The sequence below is a fragment of the Ambystoma mexicanum genome, chromosome 5p (assembly GCF_040938575.1).
Source record: "Ambystoma mexicanum isolate Mex_15411 chromosome 5p, UKY_AmexF1_1, whole genome shotgun sequence".
Taxonomy (NCBI): domain Eukaryota; kingdom Metazoa; phylum Chordata; class Amphibia; order Caudata; family Ambystomatidae; genus Ambystoma; species Ambystoma mexicanum.
Window position 1 is genome coordinate 536,682,929 of NC_090930.1, and position 27,388 is coordinate 536,710,316.

Consider the following 27,388-nt stretch of genomic DNA (forward strand, 5'->3'; position numbering starts at 1 on the left):
AATGAGGGGTGAACTAAGGAAAGATAACTGTATTGAGTAGGATTGAATGCCACCTCAGGAAAATAGCTACAGTGGCAATTAGAATGAGGGCTCAGAAAATTGCAGAGTGTATACTATATACAGAGCGGAACAAGTGAGTAGCTGTGATAATGCAGAGTTCTACAGCATATGTGAATTTGGAAGATTAATAGGCAATGTATAGGGGATTACTGGAAGTGACAGGCTGAGTGAACTAGATTAACATGTGTGTAATTTATTATAAAGGGTATATGATGAATGGAATTAATGCGCTGTAGCATGGACTGGTGGGAGGAAAAGTGATTGACGAAGCCTGAAGTTTTCATTATTTTAGCAGAGGTTGTTTCGTAGATAGTTTTGCATCTATACTGGGAATTAAAAGGCTAATAAAAGGTCTAGGGTTTACTAGCTGGCTGACAATATATTAGAAAACTGCTGCCCAGTCGGGGAAGCAAGACTAGATGGTGACAGAATTTAAGGGGAGCTAAGGAGAACTAAGATAGGGGTGGGGGCATGTGCTAATTTTGTAGTGCTAACAAGTTGAGGCGCGGACCAAGGAGAGGGTCTAGTTCGGAACTACAATTATAATGTAAATTTTGTGGCTCAGAATCGCTCTGTGAAAAGACTAATTTATCTTTGACATGTTCTATGGGTGTTTTAGAAAGTGTTTTTGTTTTATGTTGTCATATGGATGTTGTCTTTTTAATATGTGGGTCTCCTTCACGTCAGAAGTGGATAACTACATGGTTACGGCTGGCTCTGACTCCACTCCCAGATCAAGGCTTAAAAGAGCAGCTGTGGATTATTAGGACGGCTAAGAATTATTGGTGCTGTGAATATTAGTGGTAGAATTGGGAATATAGAAGAGAGAAAGAGAGAAGCAAGGGAAACTCGTTGCTAGATGAATAAGTTGGCGTTTTGTTCATGGAACGTTAAAGGACTAAATAACCCCAGGAAAAAAAAGAAGTTTTAATGAGACTAAAGAGGGAAAAGGTGGATGTTGTCCTTCTACAAGAGACCCATTTACTGGAAGAATCGAAACATCTAATGAATGTTAGAAAATGTTAACAAAATACTGTTAAACTGTTATGTTTCTAAATCAAGAGGTGTGGGAATACTGTTTCGCAGGGGTTTAAATATGAATGTGGAGAGGGTGATTATGGATAATGAAGGAAGAGTGGTTCTGGTTCATATAAAGTATGAGGGGAATGTAATTACAATAAGATCATTTTATGGTCCCTGTTCTGCGGGCAACGATTTTTTTAAAACAAAAATAACATCTCTATTGCAGAATATGTGCGGGGAGCACATTAAATTGGGGGAAGATTTTCATTGTGTCCTTAACCACAAGTTGGACTGTTCGGCACATTACCGATATACAGCAGAGGGTACAAGCAGAGCGTTTGGTGAACTTTTGCATAGTCTTGATTTAGTTGATATATGGAGATCCTTGAACCCTGGGGAGAAAGAGTACTCTTTCTTTTCACCAGTTCATGATTCATATTCCAGAATTGATTATTTTTTTATTTATGACAGACTCTTTGAAAATACTATGAGCGTAAGGATACTAGAACGAGGTCTATTAGGCCATTCTTTGATTATACTGAAGTTGGAACTGGGGGACGTGCAGTCAACCACATCAAGATGGCATTTAAAAACATTAATATTAAAGAATCAGGATGTGCTTGCATCTTTTGTTAGGACCTTTTATGAAATAAATAAAGGCTCAGCTGCTGAGCTAGTGGTCTGGTATTGTGTTAAGGCAGCTATTAGGGGAGAATTGATAAATATTACAGCCCGTGCAAGAAAACTGGGGATGGTGGAATTCAAACGTGTGGAGAGTAAGTTAGGGAAATTACAGAAGAAATTTGAATTGTCAAGAGCGTGAATACCTGTAGAGTGAGATGGATATACAGAGCGAGAAAGGCCTTTTTTTTATGGAGCAGAAATATTGGGACACCGGAGGCAAAGGTGGTAGATTACTTGTCAACACATTGAAGGGTTTAGTTAATAAAGCGTATGTCCAGAAAATAGTAAATGAACACGGAATATCAAAGGTTAGAAGGCAGGAGATATGTAAATGTTTCTGGAATTTTTCTTTCTATACAGAAACCCAATTTCCAACATCAGACAACTTAGAAGAGTTTTCTGGGAAGATTAGTTTGCCAAAATGCCTAATCCAGTTACCAAACTACTCACTATATGAATGACTGGAGATGCTTTGAGAACTTTTATGACCGCTAGAGGAGAAAATGTTTGGATTCATTATGAGGCACCGTTATGGCACAATATGGGGCTACAGATCGGTAATAAGTCCTTGTGCTGGCAGAGTTGGGTTAAGAAAGGTAAGGGTATGTGATGTGAGGATGTTTTGGATTAGGGAAAAGAGAGCACAGGCGCTATATAGAATTGGAGTCCCTCCTAGCAGAAAGACAGGGGATGTTAGATAGCCCTATGATTGAGAGACCAATGGTCTGCAGCGTTTTTCACTCATCTCCATGTATGGTATCGACCTATATGAAAATGATGTTGATGGATAGTTTTTGTGGGAATGAATGGGAAAAGCTGTGACAGGCATGGGTGAAGGAGTTAGGCAAGGATACATATGTAAAGGAGTGGGATAGCTTGGTGAGAACTGGTTCCAACTCAAAGATGGATATGAACTTGCGATATGTGTGTCAAAGGATTCTGGGTCGCCTATACTGGACCCCTGCACAAATGGTTCGCCTAGGTATGGCTGATGCTGACTTATGCTGGGGTTGTGGCCGAAATTGGGGTACATTATTCCACATTTTATGGGAATGTCCAAGAGTGGTTGGATTCTGTGATGAAGTGCTGAGCAGACTAGATTTAATACTTGGAGTGACTCTACCAAGAACGCAATATTCAACAATCCTGCTGTTAAGTACTGGTAGATGTGTAGTGGCTCGAGAGTATAGTGGGTGAATACACAAAGTACTGGTGGTGGCAGCAAAGCAAATTCTAAGGGAATGGAAACCAAGGAAAAAGCCAGAGATGGAGGGATGGTTGTTGGACTTGTGTATCTAGTCTAGTTATGAGAAAGTCATGGTAAAAGAAGCGTGAGGACTCTTATTCTGAGTTGTTTTTAATGAACAGTATGGTTGATGCTAGCATTATTAGGCTAATAGGTGGATATGACGTGAAAGGAGAGGGGATTGATGAAAAACTGCTATTTGTTGTTTGTCAGTGTTTGTCAATGGAGTGTTGTCTGGTTTTGTTATATGTATAGGATTGGTGTAGTAATATAATGTTTTAGTTATAGTGGATATTATTAAAACATGTAAATATGCTTATTATAGTAATTAGATTATTTGATATAAATTATGTTCCCTGAATGCAATCCACTGATGTTATGGATATGTTTGGATCATTTCTTGTTTTTCTTGTTCTTAAAATGTTAAATAAAGAGTTTAAACCAAATAAAACCAACAGAATACTAGTTACTAAAATAGTTCTCCCACACCTGTCCTGGAATAGGCTGATGTTGCAACGATAGTTGCACCCCCAACCCCCTCATACCAGTCTCCAGAAATTAGCTGTCTCTCGAGAGGACAAAGCCATAAGCATGTTTTCTGCATCATTCTGCAATAGCAACGCACGATGACCTTTTACCCAATTCCTATAGGTTTGTTTAAGCTTGGCTGTAATTAGAACCACATTCAAATCCATTTTTATGGCTTTCCTAATTTTCCCTCTCAGCTTCTTCTTCCTTTCTCGTATCTCTGCATTAAACTTATGGGAAAATACTGAGGGTTTGCTGTCCCTTCTAGGAGTCGAAGATGGTATTAGAGCAACAAGCATATTCTGTAAATGGGGAGATAACAACCTGGGACACATATCTGCAAATCCTGATCTATCGCAGCATTAAACTGACAGGCATACTTGGGTCTTCAAATTACTGCGTGGTTCTGAGGATTTATATCAATGGCATCCGAAAGCTGGTCAGGAGGATCAGTTGTACTGATGCCCGCAAAAGACACCCTAAGGAGCGAATGATCACGTGTCGTGTCAAAATCAACATTAAAGCTATCAATAAAAGGCCAAAAATGGGCAGACACAAATACACAATCCTAAGTGGATTTGTAAAGGTCATTGGACCATGTGTAACTAGTAGGGACATTGTCCAAAAATGTCCCATTTAGGAGAAGCAGAACCAGGCTACCTAAACAGGCACGGAATAGTAGCCCTTGAGCTCTTGCGGATTGAGACAAATACCTAGTGGACCCCGGAAGATCCACTCTGAGTCTAAGCATTCTGAATTAAAATCACCAAGGTTTACAAAACGCACAGTACGCAGCAAAAAATATAGATCAAATGCATTGCTAATAGCTACTAATAAATCTGTTAAAACAGTCAATGCAGGATTAAAATAAATGTTTAAAATAATCAGCACTGTTAAATCTTGCACAGATGGGTCAAACCATGTTATTTTACAGCCAAAAATGTCATGACGGCCTATATAGATATTTTCAATATTGGAGCCAGGGGAACACGCCAAGCACAGATTAGACCACCATATGCTCAACCCCTGGGTCCCTTTCTCACAGGTTTGTGTATGACAGTAAAACCATCCACTAGAGTGGTGTCAAGCATAAGAGATTTTTGAATACTTATGTCCGCCTCATTCCAAAGTTTCCCATTTGAGCAAAGATGGCTAAAACCACGCGTATTCCATGATACAATCCTCACCGGGGCAATTCAGCGAGTGCCCCTTTGCAGTGGATTATGGTGATGTAACGAATTTATAATGTGAGACCAATCATACGTCACATTACGATTCGCCGTCCGTGGGAAATCATCATTGGTTGCGTTTGTAGGAGCCAATTGTACATTTATTTTTAAGGGGTCACGTGGACTAAAGTCAGAGCCACCATCCCCACCATGAATAACTCCCTCTGAAATGTCTTGCGGCCAACCCTTGGACAGAGAGTAACCCATATTAAATAGATGTTCACCCTCAGCCATGACTAGGTTATAGACGAGCTTAGAGTAAAAGCCAATTTTAACCATGTCAAGGCGTCTAAAGTCCAGAAAAAAGATTCTGGCAATATCCTTCGAGGAAAGTGATTGAAGGCTGGTTATTTGACTAAATAGTGCCAAAATATATTGTGGATGTAAAGGGTAAAGCTCTTTAACCTTAAAAGTGCGGCTCAAACATATGTAACTCAACTTATCCCCGAAAAGGCAAAGCCATACCTGGGAGCAAAGGCACTTGTAAGACCTCGGGGGCCTCAGCCCTCTCTGGTAATCTGAAAATAGAACCCCCAGGTGGACCCATAGGGAATCTGGCTGGCCCTATCGGCAGACCTTCTAACCCATATCCCTGTGACAGGGACCTCCTCCTTTCTTCCATGGTCAAGAAACTCTGAGAACCCGTAGCAAGTGACTGGGAAAAAACACTACTGGCTCAAAGGGTTGGGCAGCAGGCTCAAGTGTTTTAGGAATAGGATTGATAGACACACAGGGACCTGACACTCCTTGACTAATGTCAACTAGTACCTTAGGTTGTATGGAGGAATCAAACTTCTCTGGCAAGCAACCCTGAGGGGCCTCCTCATCAGATTTCAAGGGGTATGTTGATAGAGGGAGATATTCAGTCCATCATCAACCACTTCAGCCATCTTTGGTTTGAAATATTCTGTGATCAATGATGTTTTATTTATTTTGTGATCAGCTGACGACAACTGATCACAAGTCGTTACCTGCTTCAATAACTGACACGTGCTATCCTTATGGGTACCGCCCATCTTAGATAGTGATACCTGAGCCTGTGTAATTGGAAGGCCATCCTGATAATCCACTTCTTCAGGGAATACCTCCGCCTGTGCCTTTAAAGATTGTAGAAATGTAAGTGAATCTTTGTTATTTATGGAAGCTGCTGATGTGTTTTCTTAAATATTCTTAGCTTTCTTCTTCCTTCTATGTCCAACTTCCACAGGCACTACTGGGTCATTCCCAGGACTCGCCCTGGAGGAGGGCGTCATCCCTCCCACTTCATCCAGTGTCAATTGCAAGAGGATAGTCTCGGAGGGCAATTTAACCTGTAGTTCAGGGTCCTTTTGTGTAGGGGTCTGGCAACCTGCCCCCTCTCCCTCATCTAGACCTACAGGCTTACATACAAATAATAATCAGCCCACAAGTTTTGGGCGGCAACAGACACAGTATTCAAAGTTGTTAATGCACCCGAGCCATCACATTTTTACAAATTGCCCCCGGGGCACTCAACGCCAGATTAAAACCTTCAATAAAGGTCACTTTTTCAAGAAAATTTTTAAAGGAGGAAGGGACTTCTCTTAATTCATACATGTTCACATCTTGCCCACGGTCCAGGGTATCTAATATTCTTGACAAAACCGGAAAGGAGAAAGCGTCCACCATAAGCACTTCCTGAGCCTGATAATCGTGACACATAGTAGTCTGCCCTTTGGGATCACGTATCAGCCTTTCGTCAAAGGTTGGCGAAAAGCAGTGGGTTGCAGTTGGCCCTGGCTGGTTGAAAAAATCATGAGCATCGAACATTAATGGTGGACCATGACAAGTAGTAGGAAACACATCCGCCTCCAACATAAGGGACACGGGTTGATAAGGAGATGCCTTGCAGAATGTGACCTCCTCCATACCTCGTGGGTGGAAGGGAGAACCATGGTTGGATTATATAGAAGAACCCCCAAGGAAAGGCGCACTCTTTTAGCCAGTTCCAAGGAAACTACTGGCGCCAAAATCGAAACATCTAAAACAAGGTTCAACCAAACGCGATCCGTGAAGTCCTCAGCATCAGCGTGGGTTAATGAAACTGAACCGTCTGCATTTTCACTCTTATGGTAATTACCAGTAAGCACAACAGTAGATTCCCTTAACGGAGGGGAGTTTTGATGTTGCAAGTTAAAAACCCGACCTCCTGTGCATTCATCTGGGGTAGCCGGTTTACACCCCAGGGATTTACCGTTGCATAGACCTGGCATGATTTATAGGCAAGGCACCCATAGACTAAGGCAGTGTTGAACAAAGGCACGCTAGTTGAGCCATGCTCCTCGCTGTCCTCCGGTGGTCTACTGCGCTTTAGTAGGAAAATGCAGAGCTTTGCTCGTCTAAGCCACGCCTCCAGTAATAAAGATGAAAGAAATCCTCAAGTCGGGATCACAGTCTGCAAAACACCACGGCAGACCACTTAGCCCGCACCACTTTACCGCCAATGCAGGGTCAAGGTTTTGTTGGTCCGTTTGATATTCTGGTCATAAAGCCAACAGCTGCATGTGTCTCATTGTCTGTGTCTTGGTGTGCGCACACTGACTTTCATGTTTCCTAAGTGGAACCAACTTTTCCTGATCTCTTTCCTAACCGAACCCCTATGTCTTCTCCAACCATTACCACCCTGGACTACCCAGAGTACAAGGTGAATGAGATCAAGAATTCTCTTATCCATTATGGTCATCTTCAGTTATTTCTGTCCTGGAATGGTGCTTGTTAGGATAACTGGGTTCTTTCCTCTTTTTTCCATGTTTGAATCCTTCTGTGTGCCTTTTGTTGTCTTTTTCCCCTAAAACCTCAGGTTTCGGTTTGGTGGGGTGATACTGTAATAAATGTGACTTTCTTGATTCTGGTTGCCAAGGAGGCAGTGCAGGTTTCGCCAGGAAACATGTGCGGGGGGGGACACACTTATAGCCAGGAATTCTCAGTTTTCCTCACTGCCATTAATCACACAGATCCTACCTGCTGACGGCTTGAAAAAGTTCTTCCTTTCCCTCCTCCCTGATCAGACTCACCATTGGCAACCCATGTTTGTGAAGATTTTGGGTATGTGGGCAGTATATAAGTATCCGCTGTGCAAATAGTTGCCACTATTCAAGACGACAGCCTCTATGATGTCAAAGGCACACAGGGCCATTTCTTCTGGCTAAAAAAAGTCTTCCAGCACTGGTTTAATAATTAAGGGAATCAAATTATATTATGTTCCTATGCCCAATCATGTGTAATCCTTTCATCCTTATTCTTGCTCTGACTTTCTAGACCAGTTGAATAGTTAGAGCTGCATCGATGTGCTGTCCCATGACTCCTTTTTCCCTGTTTCCTCAAGCCCCAGTTTTCTATTCAGGGACTCCGGGTGGCAGAGGGGATGAGACAGCTTTTTTCATACAGCTTGCAAGGGTGAGACAAGTGACCCTGCATGCTGCAGCATTGACACAGAGGAGGTTCCTATCTAGATTGTAATATTGCTGGCACACAGAAGATATACGTGAAACGCCGACAAAACCAAGCAATCAGGCGCTTTATCAAACGCAAAATACGACAAGACATACATGAAACTCTGCAGTAGGTGCCAATTAAATGACAAATCCAGCTAACTATTGTATGACTAGTGCATCTGGTGACAGAGACTTTCATACAGGAGAATGAGCGGGTAACCACATCGGATTAACATGACACATCGTTTGGTTGTATAGGTCGCTGTATTTTTTATTTATATTACTGCAGACCTAACAGGGACGTTTAGCATATAATTTGATCAAAGGCTTTAAAGTCCACCTTAGAGATTCTGGCCAACAGGTGATGCATTTACTTACTTCCACGGTTGCTCCCCCACATGTGTCTTCTCTGTTTTAGTGACCCTCTGGCTGCATGTGCTCTGAAGTGACCATGGACTGCATGAAGGTAGAGGTGTTACAAAATGTGGTGACTATCCTGCAAAACCCAGCAAGGGGCCCCTGACATCTCACTTCTTGAGGCACTTGTTTGTGTACCCCACCTGCACAACATGGCGTGCATGGCTGTTTGTTGTTCCATTGCATGCCGGGTAGAATATATGGCAATAACATAAGGGAGTCAAAGAAAATACATTGGAAAATGAATTTTGAATTCCTTAGCCTTGTTCTATCTAAGGTACTGTCAAACCTTTCTTATAACACACTGAACAGTTTTTACATTAAAATAAACAGCTCCAAAAATCCCTAGTCATTCACATCCAAATGTTTCTCCTTCAAAACGATAGCTCTTTTTCCGATAGCGTTTGCTTGAACTGGCAATACATAGCGTCCACATTTCTGTTAATTAAAAACAACTGCAATTTGTTACCAAATGTTCCTTAAATGACATGCTGAAATAGTGCATTACAAAATACATATCTCATTTGGAAACGTCTGTCTCTCTGTATCCTGTTCTTGCAGGCATTGTATACACTGATAAAACATTTCTTCAATTAATCATCCGCTTGTTTACAGAATGTTTTAGCATCAGAACAATTCCTGCTAATGGATGAAAAGTCAATTATTGGCAAACATTTGGCAACGAAGAAACGATGACCTCTTTAAGCCAATAGCAGTACATTATTTGATGTTGTATTGCAGTGATTCTGAGTGTCTCATTATGTGTTTGGCGGTAGCGGTAAAACATCCAGTACTTCATATCGTCTGTTTTGCCACTCTGCCAAATTCTATGTTTCCGGACAGAAACCCTTCAACATCACCTACGTTTGTGTGGAGTACATTTCCTCCACAGAACGCCGTACCTGATGTGATATTACCAGATGCAGTGATGTTTCATGCAGTAATGTGGCTTTTACGCATGGAGTCATATGGAACTCCAAAACGAGGAATAGCTGAATGGTCCACAAGACTCAGAATCATGTGCATCCTTCCTGATACCACATGATTTTCACATGTGATAACGGTAAAGGAGTTGGGTGGTATTACTTTAGGAACCCGTAATGAGGCTGTTAGTCTTGAACTTTCTAAGGTCAAAATATGCAGAACAAGCTTGCATTGCGGTGGCCACTGGCCCTCCTTTTGTTTAACACATTCTTCACATAATCAAGCAGCAAGAGTGTATTGAGTTGTGTTGTGCACTATATAAATAGTAAATATATATTTTTTTCACTAATGTGGGTACACCTGAAATAACTAAAAAGGAATGGCTAGACTATTTTCGCACATTCAAGTTAAGTGTCTCATGCTAAAACATGCCTTTATTTCAACCAATTTCAAGCGTACAGACCCCCTAATTTTCAAGACCTTAATGGCCTATTGCTTTGTGTTTGTTCCCCCCTGTAAAGGAAGTATAGACGCCTCTTCCCAATATTCTTTTGGTAAACAAAACCCCCTTTGCTACTGGTTCACCTTTATGCAAGTCTGTTCTTTCATGTAAAACCATTGAGAGAGAATATCTAAATACTGTATGTCCAATGACAGCCCTGGACTCCAACTCCCATAATTACCTAAGCACTGAGACGAGGAGGATGGAGGAGTTGGCACAGAGTAACAGGAGCCTCAAGCCCAATGTGCGCGCTAGTCATTTATCAAAACCACCTGTGCGTGGGGCATTCAAATGTACAGTACATGAAAAGAGGTTAGTTCCTCTGCAGGGGCTTGTGACCGCTGTAGACATGAACCAGAGTGGCGGCACAGTAGAGTTCACCAGCAAAGAATGAGAGATGCGGTGTGCGAGCATGGCATGCCGTGGAAATGCCTGGAGCCGCAAGTGAGTTCCTGGGCACTCAGCAGCTCGAAAAGCAGTGTTCTCCTTACCAGGACCTGAGGGGAAGCAGGCTTGTGACAGTGGAGCCGCTGAGGAAGCTGTAAGGATGTCTGAATAACCCAGAGTGGGAATCGAGCGGCAGAGCCACGCTGCAGAAGCACAAACAAAACAGAAAATGCTACAGAGACCGGTGAGTCAGCCCAAATCACGTATGCTAAGTCAAGAATGGTATAAGCAGTTTCGGTGATAAAGAGGAACTGTAAAACACATAAGAAGTCCTGGCAAGAGAAGAATACCAGGCACTTGAAAATACATCAGAAGTCTTAGCAAGGGAAGGATACCAGGCAATTGAAGCTACATAATAAGTCCTGGCAGGAGAGTATACAAACATTTAAAAACATAAGAGAAGTCCTGGCAGGAGAGTACACCAGACAGTTGGAAGCGCATAAAGAGCCCTGGTTGGGGAGTATGCCAGGCAATTTGCAAATTTATAAGAAATGTTAAAGAAGGACAGTGTTTGTTGGACAAAGTAGAAACTTGTGTGAAAGAATGACTACTACAGAAGGTGTTACGTAACAGGAGTATTGTTCATCAAGAAGACACAAAAAGGAACTGTTAGTAAAGAGAAATTGTCATCCCATTTAAGAACCCAGGTGAAGGGAACGACCCTCCGGATCCAAGTTCTTTTCACCTTGGAGAACATTTTAGTTGGAGCCGTCTAATTTTCATTAATGAACACTTTTTGTCAATATCAGGTTGAAGACATTAACTTTCTCACTTTATTATTTTGTTTCTAGTGTGAGGGTCAGGATAGGATGTTTTGGACACAAGGATGGCTTTTTAGTTTCTGACATCTTGACGCATACAGATCCTTCATTTTTGATTCTTAGGTAGGGAAACTCCTCTTTAGAATAGGATCAGAGAGGCATTTTCCAAACACATTTTCAGTTGAATAAAAGTCCTTAACCAAAAACATGACAACTTTGTCCAGCTTTCATTTCTGACCCTTCACACAGTTCTATGGTTTTGACATTTATCATGGCACTTTAGCACCATCTTGTGACCATAACCATGCTACAGAGAAGAGGGAGTAGTGAATGGGTGTTGAGAAGCAGACTCTGTGATTGGTGTGGCATTGGGCAATGCTATTGGCTTGCATTTGCTACATCACTAATAGTTACTGTTGTGTGTAATGCTCTCACCATTCTTTTTTTCTGTCTGCATGTCTCAGGACAGACATGAGTAAAGTGTCCCTCATTCTTGTCCATCTTCCCTTATCCTAGTGAAAAATCCTAGTCCCAGACCCTAATACTGGTCCTAGTGATTCATCCCCGACTCTTGTACTAGTTCTAGACCCTGGTCTCCTGATTCTTATCCTGGTCCCCCATCCTAGTCCCAGTGTTTCATCCACATTCTAGTCTTTCATCCCCATCCCTCATCCTTTCCCACATCTTCCATTCAAGTACTAGTTTCTCATCCTAGTCCCTCATCATAGTGCTATTCCCTTGTTTCTTTCATAGTCCCAATCTCTTGACCTGATTACAGTCGCTCATCCAAGTCCCTCACCTAAATCTCATCCCAGACCCTCATTCTAATCCTAGTCTCTCATTCTAGCCATGGACTCTTATACTAGTCCTACTCTCGCCTCATAGTCCTAGCCCTTCTTTTTAGTACCTCTTCCTAGCCCTCATCCTAAACTCTCCTCCTCATCTCGCATCCTCACTCTCGGGAGGATAGCTCTTCGGCAACGTGCCCGCCTTTGAAGAAAGACGACACAGGGCAACACAGGTTCGATCCCCGGTTCCACGCTTAGAAACCTCTGGGTATTAAGCGCATTATAAATAACCTATCATATCATATCATAACCTCTCACCCTAGTCCCTTGTCCTCTTCCTAGTCTCTCTCCTCATCCTAGTCTCACGTCATATTCCATCTCTCATGCTAGTTCCTTGTCCCTAAAGCCTCATTCCTCATTTCATCGTCGTCCCAACCCCTAATTATTGTTCCTCCTACTAGTGCTAGACTAATGTTCTAGTTTTTCATCCTAACACAATGCATCCCTCACTTCTCCTACTGTTAATTCTCACCATTTCCCTACCCTTCTCTCATCCCCTCCAGGCTCTTTACTCCTTGTAATGGGGGACTCCTGGTCCCCCATCTCTTACCTATCCTTCTCTCCCACTTCCTATCATAGTCCTGTCTATTTGCCCAAACCAGAAAAGGTTTTGAAACCAGCAAACACACTGAAGCCTCAATTAAACCAACCTAGCACTCCCTGCTTCATCCCACCCTCTCACACTACTTTCACATTTGGGCTTTGAAATACACAACATATCTTCCAAAATGTGTCCTTCTTCACTAACTATTTTGACACTCACAACACCCCACACGTGGTCATGGGCATAGCTAAAACCTGAATCATCTCCTAGATTTCTGTAAACCCTTCTGCCCTTTACCCATCTGGAATGAATATGTAATCCTTGCTGTCTTTCACACCAACTCTGCCACCTTCATGCACTACTCCTGCACATCCAAAAGAAACTTCAGAGTTAACCTAATGATCAATATGCCAACTTCTTTAACCCCCTTCCATCACCTGACATTTTGACTTACTTTGAGTTCACTGCTACCCAACTCTTTCCACCCACTCCACTGCTCATTCTCTGATCTTGACCTCTACCTTGAATCCATTCCCAATCATGCCCCTGTTGTGGCCAGCGTTGACTTAACCCCTCACATCTCCTCCAGCCACCAAATTGAACTTGAAACTCTCTTCTTTGATCACTTGTTAAACTCCTCCACAATCCAACCTCTCACTCTCAGGGCAACTCCCTTAATCGTGTCCTCATTTTATACCCTTTAATCTCACTGTTGAACATTCTGACCTCTCCCTCCTGTATTTTAGGTGCACTGTTCCTCCCCCATTCACCCCATCCTAAATATTCTATCTCAGAATGTAAATACAAGCCTGGCTCCATGGACCCCTACCTAGCCAAAGTAAGATCATCCCTCCTATATCATTTGTTTGGTAATGGGTCTATTGATCAAAGTATTTCTGGTCAAACTATTTTATTTTATATTTTATCTGCTTGTTTTTGGGAAGAAACATTTAGATTACAAGTTGAGGTAAGGACTTATTGGTGGGTGGAGTAGAGAGGGGCTGGGTAGGGGTAGCAAGAAGGTGCTGAGGGCTTCCCCTGGATTTCTATAAAATAGAAAAATCAGACAAACATTTGAACATGAATACCCTTTTTCTTCCCAGGCCCCCTCCATCAAACACACCTTCTCTGACTTTTACCAGGCTCTCAGCTCCACCTTTCAGAATCTCTATCTCAATCCTTCACTCACCCCTCAGATCTGCCTCCTCAAAGTGCAAACGCAATTCCACCTTCACCACATATGGCATAACAACAATATCCCCCATCTCTTCTTCTGACCTTAAAGAAGCCTCCTTGCCTCCTTTACGACATTGGACTCTGCTCTGCTAAATAATCCTTTTTCACTAACCTCTTCCCTAATCTTCAATCTCACCACCATAAACTCTCCCACACCCTCAGAGCCAAGCCAGCTTCTCCTGCTCCAGAGCAAAGTGCTCTACGCTCTCTAATAAATGGCTTTTTCAATCTGTGCGCCCTTCCACCTCTGCAACAGATATCATTTGAACAAACACCTGATGCAATTTATCAGTGTTAGGTTGCCCTCAACAGCTATCATTTAAAAAAACAGAATGAGCATGGTTCTACGTGGTCACCTTCACCTTCCACTATTGCAAACATTTGTTGCATCTTTCCAACCCCACTTCTCTGCACACAGGGCACAGTGGCTCCAGTGCCAAAGAACAGTTAATTACCGGCACAACGTTTCAGTCTCTAAAGAGCATAGGATGAATGCCTCCTCAGGAGCTAAAATTGAAAGTAGGTGATGTAATTAGGCTACTCAGCATTATTACACCATCACAGGGGCTTTGCAATGGAACAAGGTTGACAATTGTGCATCTACAAAGACACATTATAGAGGCCCATGTAATCGATGGATTAAACTTAGATACTGTTCTTATACCGTGCATACCTCTCATTCCATCTGAAACAGATATGCCTTTCAAATTCAAAAGAAGACAGTTTCCTGTATGTTTAGCATTTTCAATGACAATAAGTAAGTCACAGGACCTTTGCCCCCTTCCTGGAAGCGATCTGTGGTAATTCTGACATTTAAGAAGGGGACAGAAGTGACCCTATGAATTATTGACTGATATTGACCTTTAAGATATGCTAGAATGGTGTATGTTACAGCCATTATCTAATTCATAATACAAGATCAATTTCAAGATCAATTTATTTTTAAATAAAAGAACAATGACCATCTCAAACTGGTATAGGATAAGGCAAAAATAAGGACTACTCCACTCGTGATGCAGGTGAGTATGAATGTCCCCCCTCCCCTCCTTGGCTTCCATTCCAACTCCTTCACACTAGACGAAGTACTTAAGTTCACCACATGTACTTTCTGGTATCCCTATTGCTCTTCTCCCACTTCCCAACACGGTATAAATGCGGGTTTCATCTTTATGAACAATCAGTGCCTTTTCAAACATCTACTGCTTGTATATAGATTCATTACAAATAGAATCATATATGCAACTCAATATAGCTTAAACTGTATGTTTTACAGTGACTAAATTAAGCACCTGCATCAGGGTTGTACATACCTCTTACAAGAGAATTATATATAGGTCACTAACTCACTTTATTTTATGGTATCTGAAGTTGTTAACCCTACATGTGTAATCATACTTGCAGGTGTGTTGTGGACCCAGGAGAGGTATATATCCTTATCTGGCTCTTAATGTTTAAAGAGCATGAAGCACTTATGGATTTCACCAAGTCTTGATTTTGAAGGGAATTGTTGGCACTTCTAAAAAAATGTAATGGATAGATTCCTAGAGGTCTTAGTCGTGCTGACTATCTCATTAAAACAGTTTGATAGGCCAGTTTCATGCAGGCTTTGTCGAACGTAGCCAATCCACAGGGACCTTATGCCACTTGTCAAATATACTAGATCATTGGTAATTAACTGGGAAATAGCTGTCCTGCTATTTACCCGGAACACCAACTACAAGGCATAAACCAGTTGTTTGACATTGGTTCCTTAATAAAATAATTAATGTTAAGTACTTCAACTTGCAGTAACCTTCTTAAAGAATGTTTCAATGGGTGCACCATAGGCAAATCGGCACACTTCGTTGGCATACCATGCAACACCAAAGTCTTTGCTTGATACCCTTTAATAGCCTACATGGCAGCATTCCCAGCATCATTAGCTAAGAAGTGTAAAATGGCTGCATTGGTATGTCTGATTTGGGCAATTGCGTTATTCATATGGCGTGTACACTTTTTTGCTGACAAAAGAATCCAAGGTAGTAAAGGTTCTACACTGTAGTGAGCTCCATGTTATGAACGTGGTGTATAGTGCCCATCCTACTGTCTCTTTGCAATGCCATCACATACGACTCAACAGTATTAATGGTCATATGATGTATACTCATAACAATTGAATAACCCTCTATCAGTTTCTGTAGGGATAATGGCGTTCAACCAATAAATACTGCTTGGTCTGCATGAGCCAAAACCTGAATTAGTCTATGAGATAGACCCGAAACATTAGTGGTCATGCCATAAAACGATCTAAAAATACATTAAAATGAATTTTCAGTAAGAATGGGACTATTTTGCAAACTCAAAGTGGTAAATGGTTAAATGGTTGATGGTAAAAGTGCAAGTGCATTCCACATGTTTGACTAGGCTACTGTCCCTATAGACAACTGCATACAAATTTGAAGACACTTTCCATCAATCCTCAACTCAAGTAGACGTGCCAATACTAAATGACGGTCTACCATGTCAAATGTCATTGTCAAGTCAGTCCATGAAAGCCAGGTAGAGATTACTCTCGTCCTTCATAATATTTGTCATATGCAAAGACAAATTGAAATACTACTCAGTTTTGCTAAGTGATGACCAAAACCCTAGTTGATCATCCAAAATAATATTATTTATTTATTTGGACTTAAACAATAGGATTTAAGAAGTTCATGTTTTGGCTAATCTTTGAAACTTGATGCGACTACCATAGGGATCCAGAATGGAATGGACCCAAAATTAGGTTGGGCCTGTCTGTTGGCCATATTGTTTTGACATTTCTTTGTAGACTAGGGCATCCCTGGAGTGGTTAGAGTAGTTAGAATGTTTTAGAATAGGTTTTGGTTCTTTATGTTCTATCACAAGGGGGTACTCGAAGCACTAAGGGATCACCATTTAGATGAACCCATTCTGACATTTTATAGAGGGGTCCCTGTTTAGTTTTAAAGTTTCCCCTAGTTCCCTTATGCGTTTGTCTAAACAAAACACTAATTAAGTTGGTACCAAAGAAAGTTCTATTGCAGGACATCACAGATGACCTGCATCAAACAATAGCGGATGCACAGATGAGGATGGGACCCATTCTGAAGAGGTGTATGGGTCAAGGCACAGGAAGAAATCTGGGCACAGGAAGGTTTCCATCTGGGCCAGCAGCATACGTGATAAGGTTGGGGCAGTGGACACAGTCCCACAGGGCAGCAAAGACTACTGTAAGAGGTGGAATAACCTCAAAGCCAGGTCCACAGCCTCCAGTCGAACAACTGGCATGAGACATCTGCCACAGGAGGCAGCATTGTGGACCCTCTTGTCCTGAACCTGTGGGAGGAGAATGCAAGCTGCATCCTTCATATGGAAGGGATCGAGGGTGTTGGGAGTGCTGAGGTAATAACCTGCAGCCAAGGTGATGCAGGTGAGTATGAATGTCCCAGCTCCCATGACAATGCACTGGCCAAATGACCACCCCATACATGTGTCCCTGAGCATAGATGGCCCCAGTGGACAGGTGAATGTGCAACCACATGCAAATGCATCCAAATGCTGTGACACTACATGTGTATGCAAGGGAAGGTGAGCTTCTGTGCACATACCCATGTACTGTAATAGCAATTTGCATGTGTGTCCATGCAACCATGAGCAGCACCCATTTGTGCTGAGAAAGGCCACGTTCCAAAGTGAACCCCAGCACAACCACATGTACAGGCCACATCGTCTGCCCAACAAGCAAATAGCCCATTCATGGGGTGTACAGCCTCAGCTACACATCCCCCACCTTGCATTAGCCATGTACATTGCCCTGCAATCGATCCTGCCCATCAGACCACGAGTACATGATGCCCTTCCACCATGTATCATGAGCAAATTGTAAGCTCACAAACACATATGCATGATGACTTACAGCATGCCATTGTCCACCCAACAGGTTCACAGTCAGCTCAGGAGGAGGAGGCAGGCCCATCTATTGCCCATAGTAGTGCCACAGGTGCACTCATAACAACCTCCACTGCTGCACCACCCACCAATGCCAAAAGCAGGAGAAAGGGCCCAACAGTGCCAGCTGCAAGAAGTGGAGACGTTGCCACAGTCCCCAACAGTGGACCAACCAGCAACATTGCACATGCCACTGCTGGCACTGCAACTGATGTCAGTACGACAGACGCAGCTTCAAACGGCATTCGACAGCCGGCCACGGTGGTTGTGTCTGAGGATCTAGATGCTGCCACTGGCACTCATCGATCTGTGCCCACACCCACCCATCTGCCCCATGACTCCCCGTCATCACCCGAGCAAGACAATCAGGCATTTGTGAATTGTGACATGGAATCAGAGGGCGACACTGATGCCAGTGGACCACACAGCAAAAGTAACAGGGGTTTTTGGTCCATAGCCCACAGCCCATTACACAGCAATCCGTTGATGCTATATGCTGGAGGCTGGATGTGATGGAGCAGTGGAATATTCATCTGGAAACAATAGCGGATGCACAGGTGCAGCATCTGCAAGCTATCCATGACTCTGTGCAGGGCACCTCACAGAGGATTGCAATGTCCTTGGACTAGGAGTGACAGAAATCGTCAGGGGCAACTGCTACCTTAACAGTTGTGTGCCAGAGAGTTTGAGAGCTGACGGAGGGCATCTCAGCATTTGCTGAGTTGATGCATGCTCCTGACCCTCCAGCACATCTGGAGGCCAGCGTCTGACCTGTCAACCTCAGTCACCTCCATGGAGGGATCATTAGCGGGCAGCCCACGACACCGCTCATTGAGAAATGTGTCCCACCTACAGCCGGAACACCCTGTCTTGGGCAAGAGGCCAAGGAAATTATTACTACCTCATTACATTATTTTACCCGGCATGGAGGACGTGGGTTGGTATGAGTGTCAGGGATGTGGATGGGGGTGGGTATGGATATTGTGGATGTAGGAGGTTGGTAGTTGGTTATAGGTGTTGGGGATGGGAAGGTTAGTGGGTATGGCCATTGGCGATGGGGAGGTGGGTGTAGATGGGTGCTAGGGATTTATGTTTTTAATACTGCACTATTACATACTGGTTCACATGAAGCAATGCTATGACAATCCTCTGTGTGAATGTGATGTATTCAAGAGGTGCTTATATGCAAAGGTGAGCAGCAGGTGATCATCAATGTGTTCAGAAATAATTGTCAATTAGTTTGTGTCGCTCCAGATGCCCATCCTTTCACTCCTCCCGCTCACTGAGTGGCAGAACTGCACCTGCAGGTAGTGAGTAACTGTCTTGTGGGGGAAGCATGTCTTCACCAGGGGGCAGGAGGGCCATTTCATCTGACGCAGATATTGTGCAGCATGGCACAGGCAAGAAATATTTGTCCAACCTTCTCTGGCATGTCTAGGCACCAAGAACGACCCTTCAGCAGGCCAAAGGTCTGCTCTATGCACTGCCTGGTCCTGATGTGTGCCTCATTGTAGGCCAGCTCCTGTGGCATAGGTGGATTGTGCACAGGTGGCATTAGTCATGGTAGATGGGAGTATCTAGAGCTACCAGCAAGGGCAAAGGTCACAGGTGCCAGTCACCATGCATTTTCTAAAGGAATGTTAATGGACACAATGTGCATGCATTTTTTCTAAATTATCATAAAACATGGTTTTCCATCTCAGTAACTGAATGTAAGCTCATTTACTATGGGGGAACATGTGTTGTTGTGTTACACCATGCACACAGCTCACAAACAGCAGTCATCACTTTCATGTTCTGTGATTGGCATTGCGGAGTGCATGCTGCCTGTGTTAGGCCTGTGTGTTGCTATCATGCATGTGCACTGATGGGTGATTAGTTGTTTGCATGCTTGCTGTGTCTGCGTTCCTTCCATTATGGCTTCAAATACATGGTTACCAGTTTACATGACATTACTTTCTGCCAGTGTTGCATTTTCTTCGTGCAGTTACTGTGTCATTCAATGGGTAGGTATGTGTTTCCTTGCGTTGTCATTCCTGCAGTCCTCTGTGTGTGTTATACTTAGTTGTTTGGGCAATAATCATCACGGACATACTAGTACATTGTCCTGCAGGGTGTAGTCCTGTGGGTTGGTGACTGTCATGTGCGAGATGAAAGGGCAGGTCCTGCATGTACAGGGCCTTGACAGGGCAGGCATTGATCAGTGGTGGTAATGCTCCCTCCCCTTTCACGTAGCATTTCACTAGTGCTGCAAGAACAGTTTGCGTGATATCACTTGTACTCACGCAGTATCCATGTCCGTGGCCTTGGTGGCTCTGCCAGTATGCAGGCAGTGTGCTGTTCCGCAGGACCATAGCATCTTGTGTGGAACCAGGGAAGCAGGCACAGCAGAGTGCGATCACAAGGTCAACAATGCAGGTGACCTGGACATTCATGGAGTGATACTGCTTCCTGTTGCACTATACCTCTTCAGATGCCTGGGACGATACGAATGCCACATGACTGCAGTCTTGAGCAGCAATTACGTTTGGCAAGTGGGCTGCTGCTTAGAAACGTGACTATGTGGCATTCATCTGTGCTGGGGTGGTGGGCAGGGAGATGCAACAGGAGGCATGGCGCCGGAGTGGTTCCAGCAACTGCCCATGTACAAATGAAAATGCGGGCTGAGAAATGCCATGCAACATGTCCACGGTGTGCTGGTAGGTGCCAGTTGCAAGGAAATGAAGGACTGACACAAGCTTCAGCAGCGGGGATAAGGCAGTTCTTATGTTAATCCTGCTCTGTATTTCCTCATGGATGAGGGAGATTAGCTCTTCAACGGTCTCCCTGTTCAGGCAGACAGAGTAATCAGCTGCATATCAGTCAATGTCCAGGGTGATTGCTTGACCCGGTAAATATGCACTTGCCTTGAATGGCGTCTCCCACTCCTCTCTGCGCCCTGCATCCTGTGCTGCTGTTCCTGCCTCTGCAGCTCAATGTGGAGCAGGAGGAGCTGCATGTCCCAGTTAGCGACAGCTAGTGGCAGCATGGCGTTGTGGTGTTGGAAAGTGTTTTCGGATCAGGTGGAGATATTTTGTTGTCTTTCAGAGTGAATTGGGTGCACCTGTGACTTTTCGTTCACCTGTATGCATTTACCTGCACCTTTTGCAGTGGCGCTAACTGCGCTGTGTTTTAGCAGAATGATTGCCTATTTTCTGTGGTTTTTCAGCAGTATTTCGGTAGTATTTCAACGTGTGATACAGTGGAAACATAATTTTGCATCTTGGCAGTAATTTCCACCGGCAGAATTAGCACTGATCCAAATTCTTCCTGATGTTGGCGCTAATACTGCCAGCGGTAATTCTGCCGGGACTAATTCTGCCAGCGGAATTTGAGCCATCCTCTAATTCATGTATACTGCCGAAATCGTAATGAGCCCTTTAGTATTTAGTTCCTTGGAGCTATTTTGACAAGTTAGCAAGAGGTGGATTGGTTATCTTCAGCTTTTAGACACACTCACATGTCAAAAATATGCAGCCAATCACATAACATTGTGAAACATTCATCAATAGGTTCGCTAGTGTTCTTACAAAATTACTCTCAGCAGGAATATTTGAAGGGGTTTGGCCTATTTTCATCCAAAATGTTGCTTAATTGGAAAATGTGTCTGTTGTTGCTGTTCAAATGACTAATCAAAATAGGAATACCACAGACTACATTCACAGTTGAGTCGAGATCAAAACCTTTCTGCTTATACCCAAATCTGGCATTAAAATCATCCCCGAAACAACAAAATAATGAGTCACATTAGTTGACTATTTACTCCTACAAAATGAATTTTAACAAGTGATCAAACAAATCTAGACATGGTGAAAAATTAACTGTACCTACACAATTATTATCAACAATTATAAACAACAATCCCAGCTTTACTTCAGCCACTTTAAATCGAAATATGTATACATATATCTACTTTTACATCAATCTGAGATGTGGTTGAAACCCAACACAAAAAAATACCTTTCACCCCTTCATGTTTGTTCCGGGTTGTTGATTAAAAAAAAGGTCACATAATCCAGTGAAACAATCGTTCCTACAACCAACTTTCTTGGACAAGGATAATATCAAAGTCTAACACAAAGAGAACACCACTCAATGTCACCAATCGTACCTCTTAAACCAGCTCTAGTCCAAGATAGTATTGACCATTTAAGATTTTCCGTAAAATGAGTGTTTGTCATTATCAGGTTAGTCATAGCATCATATGTTAGAAACAGTACATCTTTAGCTACCACACATGTTAGATTTATAATGCAATCGTTTGCATAAGCCATAGCAGTTTGACTACTAATTACAATACAGTTATATGGGCACCTTATTTACAGGTATAAGTGATGATAAAGATAAGGCGCAATACTTACAGATATAGATGATACATTAATTACAGTCAGATTATCACAGACAAACGGAGCAGAGGTAGGATTAGTCATATGGTTCTTATGTTTCTTGCGAGAGAAGCCATGTTTTAGAGTTTTTCCTAAAAAGATGGAAGGAGGGTTCTGTTCTTAAGGTAGGTGGTAGGGTGTGCCACAGTTTGGCGGCTAACACAGGGAAGCTGCTGCCTCCAGCTTTCTGGAGCTGAAACCTGGGGATCTTCAACCAATGAGCTTGGGCAGATCTTGTGGGACGTATTGTGGTGTTCCGGGTGAAGTTGTCAGCCAAGTAGCAGAGCGCCAGTTTAGCAAGGCACTTGTGTGTAAGTGATAGCGTTTTGTACTCTATCCTTTGGTTGACAGAGAGCCACTGGGTGTTCCGTCTTATATCCGAGATATGTTGAGAACTTGGGAGGTTTAGTGCTGATATGAGGGCATTGTTTTGAATTACTTGCAACGTGTTAAAGGCATGGTCTAGTAAAATATGTTATTGTCCCTACGGGTCGGCCATGTTTTTTTAAGCCTTAGTGGCTCGATTTTAGAAAACTTTCCTATGGACCTTACCCGAGTTTTCGTCCATTAAACGCACGCGAAAACAAGCACCAGGTAGCCGCCATTTTCTGATAATCCTATCTTTTCCCCCATCGCCCTGGCTGACCTGCTTTTGCGGCACTAAATCAATTCCCCCGCCCCTGAGCCTGTCATCAGCAGACTCGTACCGCCCATTTCCCAACGCCAAAGCACGTCTCGTGTCAACATTCGCTGCGCTTCAGCTAATGACGTGTCACCATGGAAATGGCAGGACGCCTCTTTCCTCAATAAGTATAAACAGACTGTTTCACAACACACAGCAGCAGATCTTCGATTCCATTCCTCTCTCTGTGTTACTTTGAGTATTCTGTGACTCATTTCAGTGCTCTGGTCAGCTACCTCCGCCGCTTGTAGCCCGTGTGAACAGATACCAGTACCACCGCTATAAATTATTTTAGTTTGTTTAACACACAATGGCTACAATAATGCCCTACATGTACGAGCCCGAGTATACCGAGGAGGAACTACTGGAAAGGGAAGCACGCGAAAACGATGGGGATTCGGACGGCAGTTGGCAGGACGAATCAACAGATGAAGAGCCTGGGCCTAGTCGAATGGACGGCGTCTCCACCTGGTGCACATGCAATCGGTGCGAGCTAATGCCGACCGAGGAGGAGAACTGCTGCTGCTGAGAAAACTCGGGATGCCTGGCCTACATTTCGGAAGGCGAGCCACGACCGCAATGCATCACCGAGCTGCCAGACTTCAGGGCAGCCTGCCTCACACAGGCCTTGTTGAGAATAATGATGGTGCTTATGCACGAAATTCGCGCAACTGTTCGTCCTCGTAATCCGAGTAATGAGTAAGTATACTCTGCTTGTCATGCCACTCCTATTTCATGTTCTTCTACTATATCCAAAATTACATCTACATATCATTGTAACGCATGTAAGTCGTTCAATAGTGTGCATTGTCTAGATAGCATTTGTCCGTGCAGAATGCCATTAGTTACAAGAATTGTCATTGACAACAAACGTTTATTAAACTTATCTTGGTCATTTAAAAACAGTTTGTTTCATTCCTTTTCACAGGTCGTACAGGCTGGTGGCCTATCGTTCCTTTACATGGTGGCTCCACGGGAGGCTTGGGCACCGCGTTCGAAAAGTGATACCCGCCTGTGCCGTTCGTGCCATTAGAGAAACGTTCCCGAGTGACAGCGGTAAGTACAGGGGATTTTCTCTCGCTGTGCTGCAACCTGAACTGTACAATGTTTAAAGTCTTGTATTTTTGTGTCATCAAAATAAGATACAAAATAAAACACCACATATATTTTAACAACGGTTGTTTCGATTTTTTAAATGAATCAAGTGTGTCTCCATTCAAGGATGGACGTCAGACATCTGTGCTCCGAATGGGTGAAGGTCTGGTCGCTGTGAAGCAGGGTGGTCACTATCTATCTAAGCTAACATAACATATTCTCGATAATGCATGCACTAAATAACACTTGTTCAAAGTCTTTCAGTGGGTTATGTCTCTATAAAAGTCACACATATGTCTATACTAACAATTACCATTGGATTATACAGGCCTTGGGTCTTGACCACTATAATACACCGGTTGAAGTGTGGGTCTGTGCTCACAAGAATCTCCGGTATGTGGCATTTGTTATTGATAAGCAACGATATACTATCATTGATTTAAAGACAATATACTATATATTGATATAAAGGCGGTTCGCGCCGGTGGATGCGCGCTGGCATGGGGGGATGTCAGGGGCGCGAAAGGCCAAGGTGCCAAACTACATGTACACTTCAAAAGGTGTCCCACGCCAAGGGGCCATCGGTCACATGGCCTCCTCAGACCCCGTGTCTCCAGCCAGGCCTCCCCTTGAAGCAGGCCGCCCCCCTGCAATCCACATAAGTGTGTCTCCATTCAGCAGTCTTCCTGTGCCTTATCTGCATGCCCCAGGCCCATCCATCCCACCCCCCTGTATCAAAGGCGGTTCGCGCCGGTGGATGCGCGCTGGCATGGGGGGCTGTCAGGGGCGCGAAAGGCCAAGGTGCCAAACTACATGTACACTTCAAAAGGTGTCCCACGCCAAGGGGCCATCAGTCACATGGCCTCCTCAGACCCCGCGTCTCCAGCCAGGCCTCCCCTTGAAGCAGGCCGCCCCCCTGCAATCCACTTAAGTGTTTCTCTATTCAGCAGTCTTCCTGTGCCTTATCTGCACGCCCCAGGCCCATCCATCCCACCCCCCTGTATCAAAGGCGGTTCGCACCGGTGGATGCGCGCTGGCATGGGGGGCTGTCAGGGGCGCGAAAGGCCAAGGTGCCAAACTACATGTACACTTCAAAAGGTGTCCCACGCCAAGGGGCCATCGGTCACATGACCTCCTCAGACCCCGTGTCTCCAGCCAGGCCTCCCCTTGAAGCAGGCCACCCCCCTGCAATCCACATAGTGTGTCTCCATTCAGCAGTCTTCCTGTGCCTTATCTGCACGCCCCAGGCCCATCCATCCCACCCCCCTGTATCAAAGGCGGTTTGCGCCGGTGGATGCGCGCTAGCATGGGGGGCTGTCAGGGGCGCAAAAGGCCAAGGTGCCAAACTACATGTACACTTCAAAAGGTGTCGCACGCCAAGGGGCCATCAGTCACATGGCCTCCTCAGACCCCGTGTCTCCAGCCAGGCCTCCCCTTGAAGCAGGCCGCCCCCCTGCAATCCACATAAGTGTGTCTCCATTCAGCAGTCTTCCTGTGCCTTATCTGCACGCCCCAGGCCCATCCATCCCACCCCCCTGTATCAAAGGCGGTTCGCGCCGGTGGATGCGCGCTGGCATGGAGGGCTGTCAGGGGCGCGAAAGGCCAAGGTGCCAAACTACATGTGCACTTCAAAAGGTGTCCCACGCCAAGGGGCCATCGGTCACATGGCCTCCTCAGACCCTGTGTCTCCAGCCAGGTCTCCTGTTGAAGCAGGCCGTCCCCCTAAGACCACGACATACATACGTCATTCATTCACAAACACACCCCTGTTTCTAATACTTTATAAACCACTTGATATGTCTCATGAGAACATCTTTGTGCTTTGCAAGTCAACTCCTGAACGTGTTACCTGGCAACCACTGAGATCTACGCTAATCTGCTCGTCGTCGTGCTGTCCGTGAACTTCTGTAACCGCTTAGAGCAAACCCATCAGTGTGCTACCTGTGGCCACCCACCTATTTTCCTGCAACATACTGCTCTGCTTGCTGAATCCAACTGTTTGTTGGTCAAGGTAAGGCCATGTATCCTAGTCATATTTCGCAGATTTTTAAATTTCTATCTATTTGCGAGTTGAGTACACAATAGTGCTAGGTTCATTGGTCTCATTGCTATTGACTTGAGTTTCCATTGCTATGCTATCAATAGATCTATTTATTTTCATCTGTGTCTATTGTCATCGAATTGCACCCTTCGGGGGTCCAGTCTATAATATAAGCATGTTTCCTTCTCGTGCAATACAGAACATCCAAGGGATGAGTCACATGTTCAGTTTTTAGTCACATCATTTATACATTTCTGCAACTTATGCAAATACTAAGCCGCACACAATGAACTGGTATAGTTCCTGCGACCAAAACAAACCTTTCATTGATCATTGTATGATTCATTTACTTTTGTATCAAATCTTTATTCTTGAAGATTGTATAATAATGTCGATATTTACTTTTCAGATTTATCAACAATGCTTGCCTGTTCGATTAGCGGTTGCCCTTCGAAGACCCATGCGAAATCTGAAGGCACTACAATGCATGTATTCCCGAAAACTGTTGATCGAATAAGAGAATGGGTCAGACATTGCGGATATCCACTGGATGAGATGGAAAGTAGAGTCCAACAAGTCTTACAGGACAAGAGGGGTGATCAATACCGCATCTGCAGCCGGCACTTTTCCTTGGACATGTACACAACATCGTGGGTAGCAAAGAAGAATAAACGGCGAACGACACGGAAATTGCTCGAAAACACTATTCCCACTCTATTCGTCCACATTCCGCCACCGGTGAGTCAAGTGTCCGGATTTAGCTTTAGGCCTTTCGGTAGTGTGTAGGTATCCGAACGGATTCATTGATATTGTAGGTGTTCTATCCCTTGTAATAATTTCGATATTGATATGAGTGTATAGTTTTTTGAATAATGACATTTACCAATATATTCTTTTTCGATTTCATAACCCACAAACGCAATGTATATATATGGGAACAGGGAACTGTGCTGTATTGAGCATTTTACAAGTATTCTGTCGCCTCACATGGCTATTTTTAATATTGGCATTTCATTATCAATCATTAATTTACCTTTACAACTTCTTGACTATCCCTTGAATCTGAAGCAAGAACATTCTACATCCTTGACGTGGTCGCAGTTATCAACCACTTCTAGCGCGTATAAGGTAATCTTACTAGGGTAATCCGCTACAGACCTGTTTTATGCATGTCAAGTAATATTTTTATTTTATAGTGTAATAATTTTACCGAATGTTTGGTTAGTGCTTTTCAATTGATATACACCTTAGTTATCGTCCACTGGTGTTTGTTTTCAGTTATAATTAGTGTTATCCA